This window comes from Cupressus sempervirens, chromosome 2 (genome assembly GCF_028749045.1).
Source record: "Cupressus sempervirens isolate cs-2001-9-10 chromosome 2, ASM2874904v1, whole genome shotgun sequence".
NCBI lineage: Eukaryota > Viridiplantae > Streptophyta > Pinopsida > Cupressales > Cupressaceae > Cupressus > Cupressus sempervirens.
In genome coordinates this window covers 306,976,282-306,996,313 of record NC_143119.1, presented here as the reverse complement: position 1 = coordinate 306,996,313, position 20,032 = coordinate 306,976,282, and positions in this window count along the sequence as shown.

Here is a 20,032-nt window from a genome sequence, read left to right as displayed (position 1 = left end):
AAGAAGGGGAAAAGATCTATACAAAAAAGGGGGATAATGTTGAATGTTCTAGCAAGTGTGTGGCATGATAATCAGTCCATCAAGGGATTCAATTTCAAGGGAACTCCTTGTTCAACAAAGAAGAATAAAAAAGTGGCCTAGGTATAAGGATGTGTATTTCAACAAGGAATCAAAACAAGACTAGCTTCCTAGATTGTTAATAGTCAAAAGAAGGGTCAAAATGAGGATTGGACCTTTAAAACTATCAATAGTTTATATAGAAATCCAAAATGAGACCAAGCCCCTAGGAATGGTTCCTAGAAACTAGAAGGAAAAAGTGAGAGAGGGGATAAACATGAAATAACAATGCATAGATTTGGGTATACCTTAGAAATCATGTCAAGAACTACCTATTGAAGTACTCCAAGTTATACACAAAATCTGTATTTGTATTCCATGGAAAAAGGATGAGAAAAGTATATGCCCCCATGTTAAATCAATTTCAAACACCTTAACAAGAGAAATAGCTTTAAAATAAGCATAAATGCATCCACTGAATAACATTTTCACTATGACATGCCTCCAAGAAGAGAAACATATCAAGAGAAATGAACACATAACAAAAAAAAGAACACAAAAAGGGATCTACTAACTTCGGGGTCAGTAAGATCATATGACAATATGTAATATTATAATAAGTATGAAAATATCATCATTCCCCAAAGGAAGTACAACCATGACACAATGGAGGAAAATACACAAAAGACCTATGAAGAAGAGTCTTTTTGGGCCAATAACATGGAGACCAAAAAGAATTGGTGCTACCATCAAAAGAAACCAAGAATATTATACAAGATCATTAGTATGAATAATAGTAGAAGTACGACATAACACTCAACAACATATAGAAGAGAAGAGATATAAATAGAAGAAAGTGTATGATAGGGAAATTACTTTATCCTCCTAAACTCAATGAAGCAACAAGGGTTTTCCAAAGAAATCAAAAGACAAATCATAATAAAAACACATCATGGGGAAAACACAACACAAGAATACAATGATTACTATAATGAATTAAGTAAACATAAAGCATTCCACATTTCACCTCCCAATACCCCCCCCCCCCCCCCCCCCCCCCACCCATCTCGATCCAAAATGGTAGGAGAAGAATGATGACTCAATAGGAACAAAATTCATTATAGTAGGAATCACACTAAGTTCTAAGTAAGTACTTTGGGAGTCACTATGCTCATTACTAGTACTGATTGTAAGGTGCATAGAAAGAATGTTAGGCAAATCACTATCCATATCAATTAATTCTTCATCCCTACTATCTAAAGTATCTTCTATCTCTAGATTAATAGAATTTAAAATATGAACATAATCAACATGTTTATCCAAATACATAATGTTACCTTTTTTAACTTCCTTCAAACCCTCACACATGGTTTCATTAAAGAAAGGTAAAGGTTGAGATGAAGATGTAGGTTGAGAAGAAAGAGAGTGAGTTTTAGCCTTATCTTTAGCTTGATAGTTCTTGCAACATAGATGGGCATTTTGATTATGAATTGTCTTACAAGATATAGTAGGAGGATTATAATTAACTACCATGGGTTTTGAAGAAGGAACATCAATGAATTAGATAGATGTAGAGGGGGAAATGGGTTCAAAAGTAGGAGTAGTAGGCAAGACAAGTGCATGTGAACAACACTTAGGAAGACTTAGTTTCCTAATCTTTGCTACTTTATATTATTTGTAGCTTCTATATAGATGATAAGGCTAGGCAAGTGGTTTTTAAGGACTAGATGGCCAATAAAAATCAATCTTAGCAGAATCTCTAAGATGTGATGGTTTATAAAGAGAATGATTAATATTAATAATATTTCCATCATGAGGGAATTTAAAGAATTTATGAATAGAAGAAGATACAACTCATATGGAAGAAGGCCATAAAATACCAAACTTAACTTGAAATTGATCATAAATAGGAATAACTAGGAAGTTAGTAAAACAATCTTTCCCTAATAAACTAACTATTAAAGTGATAGAACCTTGAGGACAATAAAGAAAACCATTACAAGTTTGAATACACACAAGAGTAGTATCATAAGTATCTCTATTTAGCCCTTTGTTAAAAAGGTTTTCTTTGGTGCTAACATTCACAGCACATAAAGGATCAACCAAAGTACCACAAGAAGGAATATGAATGATTCTAGTAGTGTTGTAAAGAGGACTATTGGGTATCTTAAATATATCAAATAGATTAAAGACAATAATAGGTGTATATTCAATTTTAGGTGGAGAAGAAATTGAAGGTTGAGGTGTAATTCAACATGATTAACTACATGATTTTCTTTTTGTATCTTCTCATCATAATCAATATTGTGATAAAAAAAAGGTTGATTAATAACATTCATTGAGTGAGAAGGTAAAGGATTAGTGGAAATTTGTATATTTTGCTTAGGTGGCACAATAGACTTATTCACATTATTAACTTCAGCATCAACATTTATAGCCTTAGAATCAATAAGGTCCTAAATAGCATTCCTCAAACCATAACACTTACTTTTATCTTGAGTTGCTTGATGGTGATATTGATAGAAATAATTTGAATCAAAATACTTAAGCAATGGTTTAGTAGAATTAATAGGATCAATAGGAGGAATATTAAGAACATGAGCATGAATCAACGTAGTCATCACCTCAGGAAAAGGCTCAAATAATGGATTATATTGATGATTAGGATGAAATACAATGAAAAACATAGTCATACCTCTAGATGTAGTAGCCACTTGATCATCAACTATATTTGTAGACTTGATTTTGATAAAAAAAATGGTTTAGGTTTACAAAACTTGTTTTAATTTCTAGTGGCATCACACATATCACTAGACAAAAGAGCCATCATAGTAGAGCTCTCGAATTGACTCACTTGAACTAGTAATGGTAAAGCACTACACATAGATGTGAGGTATACTCAAAAAGGTGAATCTTATCCCTAATGTCTCTTTGTAAATTAGAAATAAAGATACACTAAGTATCATTATTTGGCACAAGATGAAAAATTTGAGCATGAAAATGTTTAAATCTACCAATAAATTTAGTAACTTTCTCTTTAAGATTCTACTTACAGTACATTAAATTAGTTAAAGATATTTAAGAACCAATGTTATTCTAAAACTGTTGAATGAAAGCATTAGCAAGATATTGAAAAGAATCAATAGAATAAGGAGGTAGAGAGAAATAAGATTGTAAGACTCTATCCCTAAAATTATGTAGGTACACCTTAGCCATAAGCCTATAGTTGTAAGTAAAATCACTACATATAGTCCAGAATGTCTTAGCATGAATTACAGGATCTCTCTTACCATTATAAGTCTCAAGATGAGGTAGATTAGATTGTTTTGGGATTAAAAAAAATGAAGGATATCCCAGGAAATGGGTTATCAAAATCACTCATAGAAATATTATACTTATATTGACTTAATTGAGAGAGTTGTTGTTCTAAAGTAGTGATAATTTGAACCAATGTAGTTATGGTAATATTAGAAGAAATTCTAGTTGGCATAAGTATGCTAGATGGATTAGGAAAATTATAAGAAGAAGAAGGAACATGCAAGGATGTCAAGAGAGGATTAGAAGGAAATGGTAAAGGATTCAAATAAGTAGAAGGAACCACATTATATGAAGTTAATAAAGAAGGACTGGAAGTAGGAGGAAAACTCATGGTAAGTGAAAGGCTAAGAAGACCAACACTTAAAGGAGTAGACACTTGGGTAGTAGTCATAAGAGGTGGAGCATATGTAGGTATTCTAGAAAGGGTGGTAGAAATTGGGATGGAAGGTTCAACAGTTGTGGAAGGAGGTGGATATCCTATCTCTTGAGTATATTTTTTCAAAGACTTAGCATGAGTATTAAAAAGGTGAGATATACCACACAAGATAGAGAGATTATTGTCATCATTATTAACATGATTATTAACAGCTTCAATAATAGCAAAGCTATCAGGATTTTAATTTTCTTAAGCAATCCAAGTTTCCAATTTATCAAATTCACTAGAAAGTTTATCAACTTGCGAAGGAGGAACTCTTAAAGAATCACCTTTGTTATGTGATGCATGAGAAGAGTTACGCTCCATTATAGGATTAAGATCACTAATAAAGATGTGTGTGTCATCATGAGTCCTAGGTAGAAAATATGAATCATGATCAAAGGAGCCCACGAGTCTATGACTTCACCTAACGAGAATGCTAAAGCTTGGACTTTGTGTAATTAAGATCATAAAAGAAGAGATCACAAAAGGAAACCATAATGAGATCTAACCATGCAAATATAATAAAGAGAATAAAAGAGAGATCTAGTCACACACAAGATAGCCAAATATAACTATATGAAATACAATAAAACACCATAAAATAAATTATCTGACTCCAAAAAGAAAGGGGCACAAGTCATATTCACCAAAATGTTTAGGGGGAAATGTGAGACACTTTAATAGAACTGTAGATCTCCCAATTCCTACATCAACTAAGCCCTTCTAATATGTATGTAAGGAAAAGTGGATAATTTCCAAATAAGAATCTTGTTATGATCCAAATTAAATTATCTAGGACCCAAAGGAAGAAGGGTGCTAATACTAAATCTGAATTATAAAGAGGAATGCAATAAAAAGAAACATTCTTTTTCACCCTTGATAGGATAATGTGAATGTGGAATTGAACTAATTTCTTGAATAATGTAAATATAGATGCTATGCGAGGATAATCAGACCAATTAAGATATAAATCTAGGGTAAAGATATGCAAGGAAATAAAAGATGAAAGATTGACCTTGAAATGTGCAAAAGAAGAGGTATTTTAGCTCTAAAACTCATAAATTTGAATTATTTGTAAACTTTCAATTGTAGATCTTGGAATAAAATGAGGAAAGGAAAAAAATTGAGAAATCTCCCCAAAATAGAGACTGAAGGATTAGGTCAACTTGGAAAGATGTCCCACAACTAGGTTGACATAATCTGACAACCTGAAACTGACTTCTCTAGAAAATTTCCAAAAAGGAGGTTCCAGATCCGTAATCCTTTTGTTGATAGCCTACAAATCAATACAATAAAGAAAGGTTTGGGAGTTGGGGTTTGATGAGGGCTTACCTTGTTCAGGCCCTAGGAAAGGAATTAAATGTAAGTGACAAATGCAAATGTAAATGACTAAAAAACAAGATAAATGTTAGGATTCACCTTACTCGAAACACTTAGTTGTAGAATTTTGTATGTAAATGTTTTGTAGATCTTGAATTAGGAAAGCAAGGTATCTCCACTCTTTGCAACAAATCTACCATAATCCAATCATGGTGCCATAGATATAAAAGTACATCAATGAAGAAGATGATAAATGCTTCAATGTAGATCTCTTCTCTTGATGGCCAACAATAAGCTTGATCTTGAAGAGGAAATTTTAACAAAGGATCCATCAATGCTAGAGAGAAATCTCCTTGCTTAAATGCTTGAATTTTTTGAATACTTGAACTCCTTGAATGAAAAAGGTAGACATATTCACTTTTGAGAAAGGGCTTGGATTACTTTAGTTCTTAAATAAATGAGATATGAAAATGAAGCATCCATGTCTCCTTATATATGATTTTTTTTTGTGGAAAAATAATATAAGCTATTTGGAGAAGTGAAAAAAACTAACTAAATCCCTTGACCTTTTAGGGATCAAGCTCAAAAACTTTTAGTGACTACGTGAGCTTGGGTCAACCTAGTCTAGAAGTAGGGTGACCTAGGTTGACTTAGTTTAAAATACATCAAACTAATTAGACTTGTTCCCAAAGATTAGGTTCGAGAAGCCAACAAGAGAAAGGACAATTACTAGAAGAAATAAGTTGGAAAGAGGGAGAAGAAGAGGGAAAAGGAGATCGAGCATGAGCATATCCATGATCCAAAGTGGAAATTATAAAGAGGGAGCTAAAAGATCTTAAAAGGAAATTGTGGCAGGAAAGGTCTCTATAAAAAGGGGATGGCATTGAATAGTCTAGCAAGTGTGTGTAGCATGCTAACTAGTCCATCAGTGGATTCAATTTCAACAGAACTCCATATCTTAGAAAGAAGAATCAAAAAGTGACTTAGGCATAAGGATGTGTGTTTCCTTAAGGGGTTGAAACAAGACTAGCTTCCCAAACTGTTAGTAGTCAAAAGTAGGGTCAAAGTGAGGATTGGGCCTCCTAAACTATTAATAGTTTAGAGAGAGATCTAAAAAGAGACCAAGCCCCCAGGAATGGTTCCTAGAAACTAGAAGAAAAAAGTGAGAGAGGGGATAAAAATGAAATAAAAATGCATATATTTTGGTATACCTTAGAAATCATACCAATCCCTAAGGGCTGAAGTACTCCAAGTTATACATAGAATTTGTATTTTTATTCCATGGGAAAAGGATGTGATGGGGAGATTCTTTACTCTAGATCTTTCTTGCTCTTCCAACGCTATTCCTAGCCCACTTAGGATTGATGTCCCACACCCCAACCTTGAGGACTCCTTCCCAATCCCCTTTCATTAAGAAACTTGCCCAACAATTCAGGTTTCCATCCTTTCCCTTCACTTCACCAACTATGCACTATTTCACCTAGAATGCCAAAACATCACCAAGTACACATAAAAGGCCGAAATTAGGTTTGAACCATCATTTTGAGATTTTTGAAACTTTTCCTAGAATTTTGCATTATTCTTTCAATTTTTACACTCATATGTCTCCAATTTGCCTAGTTTGCCCTTGTAGCCATAAGAGCCCCTATTATCCCTCCTAGAAACAAGGGATGTACAATAACTCACAAAAACAATTAACAAGATCACCTAGTGTCTGTAGGACTTTGTTTCCTATTGACCTATGCTTGAATATTTTTTAGGTCTTAGGCTCCTATGATGACCATACAATATGGTTTTAGAAAATTTTCATTTTAAGAGTTTCAAAGGCAATGATCAAGAATCCTTCACCACTAGCTTCAAACTCCATTTCTAACATCCTCCTTTTAGTTATGAACTTTGATACTCTACTCCTATTGGAATTAATTTAGAATAACTGAGAGGGGGATGAATTAGTTATTCAAGGTCCAAATGTACAAAATAAAACTTTTTCACATTTTAGTGAACCCATAAAACATTCATACCCATGCATGCATTCATTGTGTATCTACTAAAGCTTATATGTTACTATCAAATCAACTTGTAGAAATGTAAATCATGGAACAAAACACATTCATTAGCACACTTGACACAATGATTTAACATGGAAACCCAATTTGGGAAAAACCACCAGTAACATGCTACTCCATTTCACTCTTTTGAAGTGATGCCCTATGAAAAGCCAACCCTGTTAAAGGTTACAATACACACTGTTAAATGTGACTCGGTTAAGAGATTTCAATCACCCTATTAAAAGTGAGCCTTTTTAGAGGACTTTAGGCCATTCACTTGGAATGCCACCCTATTAAAGGATTTTCCAATGACTATCAGGTCAACCTTAATCCAAAGGATTTACCCTAGACTAATACAATTGTTAGAGAGTAATAGTAGAGCTTTGATTTGATATAACTCACAACTTCACTTGCAAATTATAGATCTCTATTTAGTCTTCAATTCTTCTTGGCTTTCATACTTTGTAGCTTTGACAACTTGTTCACCCTTCAAGCATTCATCTCGTTAAGCCTTCTTTCTTGGTATGCCATTGCAGACTCTTCTCTTGGGTGACTTGATGAAGCAAAACCCTTAATTCCTTCTCCTCCTTAGGTTCTCGCACATGACAACAACCTCTCTAACTCTCTTTATTTATGACCAAACATTCATTTATAAAGAAAATTAGAGTATTTTCCTGCTCATTATCCATCGTCTAAATTAAGGTTTTGGATGGATTAGGTAGGATACAATGTATCTACCCCATATTTTGTCTATTCTAGAAATTTCTCCTAGAATCCATTTGAATTTGCCTAAAAATAGTTTACATTAAATTCTATGCCACCAGCTCATCAATCTTATCTTCCTCCTAGTTCACACAAGTTCCAAGAAAATAAACTTGTCAACTTATATTTGTCAAATCTTCAATCTTTTTCATAATGCAATAGCTTGGCATTATCAACCATCTGATGCTTGGCACATACTGCATCACTCAACATCAATTGTAAAATTACTCAACTTCAACTAGATTTTACTAGTTCTTGGTATCAACTAAAATTTACTTGGCATCAACTATCTTTCTCAGCATCCACTAGAATTTTCTTTGACTCGACTCCAATTGACTTTTTCCTCGGCTTGCACTCGGCACCTACTATCCACTCGATCAAGCTTGGTAGACAAACTTTATTTAACTTATTCTTCTAAAATTTCTAAGTATAGCCAGCCATTTTGTAACCTTAAGTAGATCATTAATACATCATATCATCACTATCTTAACTGATCCTTGTACTTCATTACATAATCATAACTCAACCTTTTCTCTAGGTGCATTTGTTACATCTTATTGATCAAATCCTCCTTATCAATCAACTAAGTGATAGTACTTGAATCTTGTGAGCAATTATCTTACCAATAGATAGTAGGTTGACATCAATGACAAAATAATGATTGAAACACATAGTCTACTTCAACAATCTCCTTCTTAATAGTTTCTTTTCAAATGATCTTTTCAATTAGATATCAACAATATCCCTCTTTGGCATTGATGGCAAACCAAACCGATCAACCTATATCATCAAATGATGAATATCTTGTTCAACCAAATTGACTAGGTTAAGATAGTAAGGTAATACCAAATAAAGAACGTGTATTCCTTGTATTCCTCTTTCAACAACTTCAATCTTCTGATTAGGTTACAAAATCTCTTCCTTAAAACTCCCTTTGAGTTCCTTCTTATATCTCCCTCTTACTAGGTAGATTAGGATTTCTCCCTCTTTCTTTCTGGCTCTTTGATTTTCTCCCTCTCTGTTCTAACTTGATTCTTGATATTTTTCTCCCTCTCTGATCAATAGATCACTTTAGGACTTTCTTCCACTTTTCTCTTGATCTTCTGATGATGTACTTTCTCCACTATTCCTCTTGTACTTGATTAGTTTAATGTATTTTCTCCCTCTTTGACAACAATGCCAAAGACATATACCAAACCCTTGGCATCTTTAATACATGTAGATATAGGCTTTTGCAAGTTCTTCAATTTCTCCCTCTGTCACCTTGCTTGTGACTAATTTGAAGTTTTAGCTTCTATGATTACATTAGGTAGTTCCTAAAGTAAGATCCACTGCATCAATTTGTATTGTATGAGCATCATCTTGTTTGATGCAGGGCACTCCCTCTTTTCCTTACATAGCCTTAGACAGGGGTATCACCCCTAGTTTACCTCTTAGATACTCATGAGCATCCTTAGGTAATGGTTTTGTGAAGATATCAGCAATTTTCTCCTTTGAGTTAACATATTCCATCTTCACCTCTTTGCCTTGAACCAACTCTCTTACATAGTAATACTTGATTGCAATTTTCTTTGTCTTTGTGTGCATCACCGAATTCTTTGATATATTGATAGAACTTGTATTATACAATACAGTTTCATTGGTTCTATCATTTCTTCCTTCATTCCTTTGAGTAGGTACTTGATCCATACAATGTTTGTGTAATTTACAACAACAACAACATATTTTGCTTCAGTAATAGATTGGGAAGTACAACTTTGTTTCTTACTTGTCCATGTAACTACTCTCTTGCCTAAGAAAAATGCTCCTCCATTGGTGCTCTTTCTATCATCAATGTTTCTAGCCCAGTTAGCATTAGTGTAGGCTCTTAGTTCAAACTTTTCATCCTTCTTGTAGTATAAACCAAACTCTTCTATTCTTTTCAAGAATCTCATTATTCTTTTCATAGCCATCAAGTGATTCTCTCTCTGATTACCAGAGAATATTGTAACTATCCCTATAGCTAATGCAATATCAAGTTTTTTATGTACTATATATTGCAATTTCCCAATCATAGATCTGTATAATGTTTGATTCGCCTCATTTGAATTATCATTCTTTGATAGCTTATTTCCTATCACCATAGGTGTACTTATTGGTTTGGAATCCTCTAGTCCAAATATCTTCAATATCTCTTTGAAATATTTTGACTAAGTGATGTATATATCATACTTCATCTGATATGCTTGTAATCCCACAAAGAATTTGATCTCTCCAAACATAGACATTTCAAATTCTTGTTTCATCTAATTTGCAAAGTCCTTACACAAAACATCTTTTCCTCCCAATATGATATCATCAACAAATATTCCTGATAGAAAAATACCTTTTTCTTTTTCTGTCTTCATGCACAAATTTTTGTTATCATCAGTCCTTTCAAATCCAATCTTCAGAAGATAAGTATGAATTCTCTCATACCATGCTCTTGGTGCTTGCTTCAATCCATATAGGGCTTTGTGCAGTCTATATACCATGTCCTTATTGTTTTCATCAATAAATCCTTCTAGTTTTTCTATGTAAACTTCCTTTTCTAGTATGCCATTCAAAAATGTAGATTTAAAATCCATCTAATAAACTTTGAAACCTTTGTATGCAGCATAAGCAAGTAGAATTCCTACTCCTTCCATTATTGCAATAGGGAACAATGTCTCACCATAGTCAATTCCTTCTTCTTATGCATATCCTTTGCAAACTAATCTTGGTTTGTTTCTTGTCACTTCACCATTCTCATCTAGCTTGTTTTTGAATACCCACTTGGTGTCAATCACATTCTTGTCTTCTGGTCTAGGAACTAGACTCCATATTTTGTTCTTCTCTATTTGTTGAATCTCTTCTTCCATGGCCTTGTACTAGTCATCATCTTCTAATGCATCTTTCACTATTTTAGGCTCCTTCATTCTTAACATACATGATTCAATTCTCAATCTATTTCTTTTCATTGGCCTTACATCTTTGTTTCCACTGATTTGATCAATAGGATGATGTCTTTTGACATATTTAGACAATCTTGGCTCAGCTCTTGTTTCTACACCATCTTCTAGCTTTAGTGTCACTATGTACATCTCTATTAGGTATCTTAGCATCTCTTTCATGTGTACTAATCTCAGAATTAGAATGTGCATTTTCTTCATTCTGTAACTCGGCATCTGAATGTAGCTTAGTTCCTGAATGCAACTCAACATTCACAGGATGTGACTCAATAGTTACTAAGACTTGTTGTTGGTTTGTAACTTGATTTGTAGCATTTTCTTCAGTAGGAATTCCTTCATAGAAGTATACAAATGATTTGTATTCTTCTAGTTCTTTTATAGGTTCATAGCCTCATGTACTTTTGTAAATTCATCAAAATTCACATTTGCACTTTCCACAATTTTGTTAGTGTTAGTATTTAAACACTTATAGGCTTTGCTTCTTGTGGAGTATCCAAGGAATATACCTTCTTCACTTTTTTCATCAAACTTTCCATTCCTAACATCTTTAAGAATATAACACTTACTTCCAAAAATCTTAAAGTATTTCACATTAGGTGGATATCCATACCATAGCTCAAAAGGTGTTGAATGAGTACCTTTCTTGATTTGCACATGGTTTAGGGTATAGACAGTATTACTTACAACTTCTCTCCAGTATTTTAGCGCAACATTCTTCTCCATCATGAGTGCTCTAGCATAGTCCATTATAGACCTATTTCTTGTTTCATCAATTCCATTTTGTGGAGGGGTCCTAGGTGCAAATATTTGTCTTTTGATTCCTCTATCTTATAGAACATCTCAAACTCATTTGAAGTGAATTCTCCACCTCTATCTAATCTCAAGCATTTTAGACTCTTACTAATATCTTTTTCAACTCTTGCCAAGTACCACTTAAACATTTGAAAACCATCAGATTTTTGTTTCAAAAACATGACTATCATCAGCCTAGAGTAACCATAAACAAATAACATTATGTACTTATCTCCTTTGTAGCTTTGCACTTCAGTTGGTCCACACAAGTCAGTATAAACAATCTCTAATATTTCTTTGGAGCTATAAGCTTTACTCTTAAAGCTTGACTTTGACATTTTTCCTAGCTAACATTGTTTACACACTATATTATTAGGTTTCTTCAACTTAGGCAATCCTCTAAATCTTTTCATGTTACTGATACTAATCATATTATCAAAATTAACATGACATAATCTCATGTACCAAAGCCATACATCATCAGGTTTTGCAATAAGACAAGTAGCATCCTCTATATCCAGATAGAATAGATTACTTCTAGTTTTATCACCTTTTCCAATTAGCTTCCCATTTGTGTCATATATCTTGGCAGTTTTATTTTCAAAGTCAACCTTGCATCCTAGATTATTTGGTTGTGCCACACTTAACAAATTATAATTTAATCCTTTAGCATAGTAAGCATTGTCTCATGAAATCTTGTCTGTGAGTTTGATAGACCCTTTTCCTTTTATCAAACATGGTGCATCATTACCAAATCTTACATTATTTCCATCACAAAAATTTAAGGTAATGAACTTACTTTTGTCTCTCTAGTCATGTGATGTGAGCATCCACTAGAAATGATCCATCTATCATTCTTGTTCACACAAATCACAAGTGCAGTTGCCTCATCCTCATCAGATTTGTTGTTCATCAGAATCATTTTCATCAACAATGTAGCATAACTTCTTGCCTTTGTCTTTTTAATCTCTATTGTCATCTTCTCTTTTATTTTTGTGCTTCTTTCCTTCTTTGTAGTTCTTCTTCTATGTACATCTTGTAGCTATATGACCAACTTCATTGCAATTGAAACAAATGATGGGTAACTTACCTTTGAACTTGCCTTTACCTCTATGAAATCTTCTTGTCAGTAGTGCTTCCAATTGTTCAATTTCTTCCTCATCTATATTACTATCACTAGATGCATATTTCATCTCTCTTTTCTTCTTCTTATGCTTTACCTTCTCATAATCCTTGAATAATAATTTATCTTTGAAAGTAGATTCAAAACTCTTTGGTTTGTAATTGTCAAAATTAGATAGCTCAAAAGTAGTGAGTCTACCTACTAGACCTTCAAGGGTTATATTATTTCCTATTATACATCTCAACTCTTGGATTGTAGAAATTCTAATAGCATAAATAGGCAGTAATGTCCTCAAGACTTTACTTAGCATAGTATCATCATCTATTTGACCTGTAGCACCTTTTATTGCACTAACTTCTTTTATCCTATCAACATATTGAGCAATATTCTCACCTTCTTCCATTCTTATATCATCAAACTTACCTCTGAGGCTCTTAGACTTGGCTCTTTGAACATTTTTGTCTCCTCCACAAATGGTGGTTAGGGCATCCCACATCTTCTTTGTAGTGTCACATCCTTTGATAACATCAAATTTGGCATAGATTAGGGTAGAGGCAATCTCCAACATTTCTTGATTGTGTTCTTTATTTTTCCTCATATCTTCAATAGTTAGGTCTCCTATTGGATCAACATGTTCTACAGTAATGGTAGATTGTGCATTATCTCCAAGTCCTCCAAGGTGTGGCTTCATCAAAATTTTCCATGTAGGAAAGGTATCTCTATTGAGCTTGGGTACTTCTCTTTTCAACATCTTGATCTTTGTGCTTCTAGTACCTTAAAACTAGTCCTCTTAAGTAGATGGCTCTGATAACAATTGTTGGAATTACTTTAGAATAACTGAGAGGAGGGGTGAATCAATTATTCAAGGTCCAAATGTACAAAATAAAACTTTTTCACAATTCAATGAACCCATAAAATATTCATACCCATGCATGCATTCATTGTGTATCTACTAAATCTTATATATTATTGTCAAAACGACTTGCAAAAATGTAAATCATGAAACACAACACATTCATCAAAACACTTGACACAATGATTTAATGTGGAAACCCAATTTGGGAAGAACAACCAATAACATGCTACTCCTTTTCATTCTTCTAAAGTGATGCCTTGTGAAAGGCCAACCCTATTAAAGGTTACAATACACACCATTAAATGTGACCCGGTTAAGGGATTTCAATCACCCTATTAAAAGTAAGCCTTGTTATAGGACTTTAGGCCATTCACTTGGAATGCCACCCTATTAAAGGATTTTCCAGTGATTGTTAGATCAACCTTAATCTAAAGGATTTACCCTAGACTGATACAATTGTTAGAGAGTAATAGTAGAGCTTTGATCTGATACAACTTACAACTTCACTTATAAATTACAGATCTCTATTCAATCCTCAATTTTACTTGTCTTTCATACTTTGTAGCTCTGATGTTTTGTTCACCCTTCAAGCATTCATCTCCTTAAGCCTTCTTGCTTGGTATGCCATTTCAGGCTCTTTTCTTGGGTCACTTGATGAAGCAAAACCCTTAATTCCTTCTCCTTAGGTTCTTGCACATGACACCAATCTCTCTAACTCTTTTGCTTCATGATCAAACATTCCTATATAAATAAAATTAGAGTATTTTCTTGCACATTATCCATTTCCTAAATTAGGGTTTTGGGTGGATTAGGTAGGATACAATGTATCTATCCCATGTCTTGTCTATTCTAGAAACTTCTCCTAGAATCCATTTGAATTTTCCTAAAAATAGTTTACATAAAATTCTGTGCTACCAGCTCATTAATCTTATCTTCCTCCTAGTTCAAAAGTTCCAAGAAAAAAAAAATTTGGCTTATATTTGGAAAATATTTGATCTTTTTTCATAATGCAATAGCTCGACATTGTTAATCTTTTGATGCTCGACACATACTGCATCACTCGAAATCAATTGTAAAATCACTCGGTATCAACTAGATTTTACTAGTGCATGGCATCAACTAAAACTTACTCGACATCAACTATCTTTCTTGGTGTCCACTAGAATTTTCTTTCACTCAGCTCCAACTAACTTTTTGCTCAGCTCGCACTAACTTTGCTAGGCACCTACTATTCACTCAGTCAAGCTTGGCAGACAAACTTTATTTAACTTATTCTTCTAAACTTTCTAAGTGTAGCCAACCATTTTGTAACGTTAAGTAGATCATCAATACATCATATCATTACTGTCTTAACTGATCCTTGTACTTCATTACATAATCATAACTCAACCTTTCCTCTAGGTGCTTTTGTTACATCTTATTGATCAAATCCTTCTCATCAATCAACTAAGTGATAGTACTTGAATCTTGTGAGCAATTGTCTTACCAATGGATAGTAGGTTTGACATAGTGACAAAACAATGATTGAAACACATAGTCTACTTCCAAAATCTCCTTCTTAACAATCTCTTTTCAAATCATCTTTTCAATAACATATCAACAACTCCTTCATTTCCTAATAAATATTGGCATGTGCTAATCCACTAGTCCTCTTAAAACTCCAATTCAAACTTTCATTTCTTGCCTAGGGTTCTCTTGAAAAATTAGCTTCCTATCTTGCACAAATTGCAAAAGCAATATGTACACTATTTACAAATTTTATTTCTTGATTTGCAAGAGCCATGGTATTTTGACCATGAAAACTCAAGCCAGAGCCATGTTCATACTAGTAATACAAAACTAGACAACATGAACACTAAAACTAACCAATTTTATAAACCATAACAAATGAAAGCTTGAAACCAAAACAAGTATGAAAAGATTCAAGACATGGTTCCAAGACTCTATTCCATTCAAAACAACAAGTTATTAAATCCTTCAAAACTACATTCATGTTCACAAAATATTTCCACTATAGGTATTGTCTGTACAAGTAACTATCCAACCCTTGAAAAATAGTTGAAGAATGTTTAAATAGACTCCCCACTCCATTTTGGCCATCAATTTGAACCATAAATACACAAGTAGTTTGTTCTTCCAAAACTGCACACAATGTTGCTAAGCAATTTTGCAAAAATTACAAAGTTGTCAATGCAACTTTTTGACAAATTTTGCAGTTTTGCATATTGGACCTCCAAACATGGCTAGTCTATTTTTAAACCTCCTAAAATGACCTTTTAACACCTAAGGACCACCCTTATACACATATTTCCCCCTTTTAAGGTAGTTTCCCACATTTTGCCTCTTTAAGCAATTTCTAAGCAACTTTACCTAACAGGACCTTATTGACAAAACTTGACTCACATTCCAAATCCTATCTAATAATATCTCCTAAACTCACCTTGGGACTTTATTTCTAGTCCTTATTCCCTCAATTATTGGTAAGACCATTTACAAACCAAAAGTTTCGTTAGGGCTTTACCTTACCTTAGGTGCTCTTACCCCATTCTCCCCTACAAGAAAAAGTTTAAGATACTTTTGGAGAGAGGAAGTCCTTGCTGATACCATGCTTCTTGAAATCACTCTCAATAATCCAAGTTACCTTAGATTTAGGTGTATTCAGCCACTTCACTAGATTCTCCTTATAAACCTTGTTTCGTGTACTCTTCTTTATCCTGGAATACAATATCCTCTCCACCTATGGTTGTTTCTTTTTAGGTACTTGTAGGTCTGAGATGTCCTTGCTTAACTCTTCTTGAAAATAAACATGAAAGTAAAGACATGCATGAAAATTGATAATACACAAATTTGGTAACCCAAAAACCATCCAAAATCAGAAGGTAAAAGTGGGGTGGGGATGACACCCACAAAATATCACTACAGCAATGTGTAACTATTCAAGGTTACAATGTTTGACTACTTCCAATGGTCTACCTTGTGAAAGGCATGTCCTGTTAAAGACTTTACACCTTGTAAAAAGTGACCTGGTTAAAGGATTTGACTACCCTACTAAAAGTAGGCCTGGTTAAAGGACTTTTGTACATTCACTTGGAATGCCACCCTATTAAAGGATTTACAAATGGCTACAAGGCCAACCTAGGTCCATAGGATTTCCATTATCTAATACAATTGCTAGAGTATTAGAAAGTCTTTGACCTAATCCTTTCTTGATCTGATATGTCACTCCTCGAAGTTCTGATACTCTATTCTTAGTCAACTAAATTTTGTAATGCTACTCTATTCTTTACTAAGTCTTTTAAACTTCCCTCTAAATTTTGCTATAGTTCACCCATACACTTCTCTCATCTACACATACAATGGGGTTTCATCCTCTTTTTAAAGATTTTGAAGACTTAGGGTTAGGTATGAATCTATTATCAATATTAAATCTTCATTTCTCACACATTTCTTGTACTTTTCTTATTGGTTGCATGTCTTCTCCATTTTTCTTATTGGTTTCATGTTGATTACATAGGTAATGCAAAAGATTCAATCTTATCCTCAAGATCCTTCAAGATTCATCCTATGTCGGATCCAAAAAATGGTTTACATCTAAGTTTGTGAAGACACAAACTCATATGTTGATTCTATGTTACTCGGCACATACTAGTTGCTGATGCTTGACACATATAAAAAAATTGGCTCGCTCAGCTCCTATAGTAATTCTATTTCACTCGACATCTATTAGTGACTCATCATATATACTTTTCTCGAAACTTGAACTTTGCTTGGCACCTAAAGATTACTTAGCACCTGAAGTTTACTTGACACCTATTAAATTTTGTGGCTTAGCATACATTATAGCTAGACTTCTATATTATACTAGGTGTCAATTGAAGAATTGGTTAAGTGTGTTGACACTCGAATATCAAAACCAATCTAAGACTAACAATCTCCCACTTTGACATGAGTGGCAAAAACACTTAACTTAAATATTGTGAATCTAATCTCTATGAGTATACTACATATTATGTTCAGCATATGTACAAGACTTCAAAAACTTATTCAAAATTTTGTATACCTCAAAATCTTGTGACTCCCTCTGAGCTGATGTGCTATTTCCATTCCTGTAACTAAAACTCTTGTGTTGAATTTGTCTCATGCTAATATATCTGATACTCTTTGTCTTGTTTGCCTTTGTTTCTATATCTATGTATCCTATTTCTACTTCCTGTACTCTATATCTATTCCCTATCACATCTTCTTACAGTTTTACACCCTTCTTGACTTTTAATTACTTCCTCAAAATGTGAATTTGAATATCTCCATTTGGATAGTCTTTATTGCTTCCATGTATTATCTCCTATTATCTCCTATTCTTATTCACATCTCTGCAAAACATTATATCTCCCCCTTTCTAATTACACACTATATCTCCCCCTTTTTGACACTTATGTCAAAGGGTCCTAAGGGTGAATAGAATACCTTCCCAAAAAAAAATTTATTTACCTCCATAATCATCTTGAGAGAAGCATCCCAATTATCTAAATCAATTACCAATGACTTGTGTTGGATGGCTATCTCTACTGCAAGATGAACAAGGCCTTCTATAGTAGAAAGATTAGGATCTTTCTTGAGAACATTATTTGCATAGGCTTGTTCCTTATGGAGTACTTCTAGATGTGGGGTAATGGAAGATTTAATTTGCATCAATTTGGCCTTAATATTGGCCTCTTCTACTGTCAATACAGCTAATTCTTTTTGTGTGTGAAGCATAGCTACAAAATGTTTCTCACTTTGAGCTTGATCTTTGGGTAGCTGAGTGCTAGAGATCTTTAGATTTTGTTCCAAGGTCAATATACTTTGGCTAGTTTCCTATGTGAAATATGATGAATCACACAACTTGGTGTACAATGAGAATACATTCTCAAGTACTTTCTTCACTTTTTCAATATTCTTCACCAATTCAACTTGTGAAAGTGCTATTTCACTTGATATTTTCTCATTCACTTTCATCTAAAACTTTTTCTCTGGCCATTCTAATAATTTAACATTAGTGTCAAGGTCCTCATTTTATACCTAGTCCATAATGTTGGACAATTGCTCCATGATGTTGGGTTTCATCAGGTACTTGCAAGCTAAATGCATCAAGAAATATGTCCTTGATTTCCACTAGTGCTTACTTTTGCCTATACTCATTTCTGATTATCTCTTGTCTCTTCCTTCTCTTTAGTGCCTCTTGCACTTCATTTGTTTGTTGTAGGTTCATAGTTCTTGAGTCATAACTAGGTATGACTATTTCTTCATCAAGTGCAGGGTCTCCATAGTGAAGTACCCTTGCAACCTTGGTGGAGCTCGAGCCTGGTGCTGAAATTTGCAATGGGACTGCATTAGTGCTCAGTTTCTTATTAGGAGTCCCTGAGGTAGGCAAGTTTACCAATGTCTGTATTGCCTCCTATTCCTTAGGGGTTTTCTCCTCTTCTTTCTCCTCTTCTCTTCTACCTTGATCAATAATGATAATTTGAGGAGGTACACCTTGGGTTTTTGCTATAGGAACATCTTGTCCTATTTGTTCCTTGGTTGGCTCCTTGGTAGTTGTTGCTATTGTAACTATACTATCAACCTTAGTAATTTTTTCTTGTTCTTCTTGCTCTTTGGGTTGATTTTTTGTAGTTGTGGGAGGTTGTGTAGATTGTTCTTGTGTGCTATCTTTCTCCCTTTTTATCTCTACTATAGCTCTCTGCAACTCATCAACACTCACCAAAACTGGATTTTTATAGAGTTGTGCTTGCAATGTAGATTGGTGAAGGATATTTTTGAGATCCTCTACAGTTAAAGGATTGATGTTCTAAGCTGAAGTGTTAGGAACATCCTTTAAAATTAGTACAACTATAGGTGTTGTGTGTGGGGGACTAGGTGGTGGTAGTTAGATGTCTTGGACACTCTATTCAGTCTATTGCTCTTTAGTTGTTGCCTCTTCACCATGTGTCTTCTCCACTATCTCCTCTTCTATCTCTTTCTCTCCTTCATCTTTTTCTTTCTCTCCTTCCTCATCTTTCTCTTTTTCCTCTTCTTCTTCATCATTTCTACCCTTAAATGGGTCTTCTTTTCCTTCCTTCACAATTGTCAAACCATATATTAATTTCCATATTTATGTGGACTTTTGGACATCTTCTATTTGGTTTTGCAAAATTTTAAAGGCTCTATATTTTGTTGCAAATTTTCTCCCATGCTTCCTGCTAGCATTTTTTATTTGACCTTTAGTAAGGTTTAGCATTACATGAGCCAATGTAGACTCCCTTATTTCTTTCTCCATTTTGAGATAGTAATGCAATTTGTTCTCAACTAATGAGCTTAGATCCTTAGGCATTGAGTTGTCTAGTTCAAGTG